This window comes from Myotis davidii, unplaced genomic scaffold (assembly GCF_000327345.1).
Source record: "Myotis davidii unplaced genomic scaffold, ASM32734v1 scaffold78, whole genome shotgun sequence".
NCBI classification, from domain to species: Eukaryota; Metazoa; Chordata; class Mammalia; order Chiroptera; family Vespertilionidae; genus Myotis; species Myotis davidii.
Genome location: NW_006290305.1, coordinates 1,082,126 through 1,083,646, shown reverse-complemented (window position 1 = coordinate 1,083,646; position 1,521 = coordinate 1,082,126). Strand labels below are relative to the sequence as shown.

At 40.7% G+C, this 1,521-nt stretch overlaps 1 long non-coding RNA gene across 1 annotated transcript in view; it reads left to right on the top strand.

Annotated features, from left to right (window-relative positions):
- Positions 1–854: 854 nt before the first annotated feature.
- LOC107183007 overlaps positions 855–1,521 on the top strand; it is a 7,582-nt gene continuing 6,915 nt past the window's right edge. Inside the window, exon 1 of the long non-coding RNA XR_001513787.1 lies at positions 855–989. This is a non-coding gene — a long non-coding RNA (uncharacterized LOC107183007). The remainder of the gene's footprint in view (positions 990–1,521) is intronic.

Below are 1,521 nucleotides of genomic sequence, written 5' to 3'. Positions count from 1 at the left end.
CATGCTCCCTAGGTGTGCCCCCTCTCCAGAGTTCAAGGTGTGAACTTATAGCGGTGTGGCTGCCCCTGGGATGCTGCAGTAGCTGGGTCCAGCCTGGCCCCAGGAGTCTCCTCAATGGAAGCCTCATATCTGCCCCTGTGGTTATCACCACATGAGTGTGACTGTCCAATTCACACAATTGGAAGACGCACACAAACTTTTTCTCTGTGCCTGGCTGTGCTTCAGACTAGAGACAAGGAGAGGGGTCAGACACCATCAGACATTTGGACCCAAGGGTGGACAGGCCAGTTCATGACCATGCAAGGAGCTGTGTGAGTACTGAGTGGCCTGGGAGACCAGGAAAGGGTGGCAGGAAAGCTGTACAGAGATGATGGCTTTTTTTTTTTATTGAGTTACTAGAGGCCTGATGCACACAATTCGTTCAAGGGGCTCGGCCCTCGCAGCCCTGACTTCATCCGGAAGGTCATCCAGATGGTTGTTCTGCTGTTTGGTCTAATTAGCATATTAGCTCTTTATTATATAGGATAATTGACATACAACATTATATTAGCTTTAAGTTTGCAACATAATGATTCAATATTTGTTTATACAGTAGTCCCCACTTATCCACCCTTTTGCTTTCCACAACTTCAGTGATCCACAGTCAACCAAGGTCCAAAAACATTAAATGGAAAACTCCAGGAATGAATAATGCATAATTTTAAATTGCATGCTGTTCCGAGTAGTGCGATGGAATCCTGTGTCGTCCCACTCCACCCTCCCAGACATGAATCATTCCTTTGTTCAGACTATTCACACTGTATATAATACCTGCCTGTTAGTCACTTAGTAGCTGTCTTGGTTATCAGATCAACTGCTATGATATCATAGTGCTTGTGTTCAAGTCATCTCTAATTTACTTAATAATGGCCTCAAAGTGCAAAAGTAGTGACGTTGGCAATTTGGATATGCCAAAGAGGAGTTGTGAAGTGCTTCATTTAAATGAAAAGGTAAAAGTTCTCAAATTAATAAGGAGAGAAAAAAAATACTGTATGCTGAGGATGCCAAGATTTACGGTAAGAATGAATCTTCTATCCATGAAATTGTGAGGAAGGAAAAAGAAATCTGTGCTAGCGCCGAGAGACAGAGAGAGAGAGAGACCTCATTCACATCACTTTTATTGCAGCATATTGTTATAATCACTCTATTTTATTATTAGTTATTGTTTTAATATCTTACTATGCCTAATTTATAAATTAAACTTTATCACAGGTGTGTGTATATGTAGAAAAATAACAGTATATATAGGGCTCAGTACTATCCATGGTTTCAGGCATCTATTGGGGGTCTTGGAATGCATCCCCCACAGGTAAGGAGGAACTACTGTATTGCAAATGATCACCACAATGTCACCATACATAATTACAGAACTTTTTTCTTGTAATGAGAACTTTTATGACTTACTCTCTTAGCAATTTTCAAATAAGCAATACAGTGTTATTAACTATAGTTGTCATACTGTGCATTATATCCCCATGACTA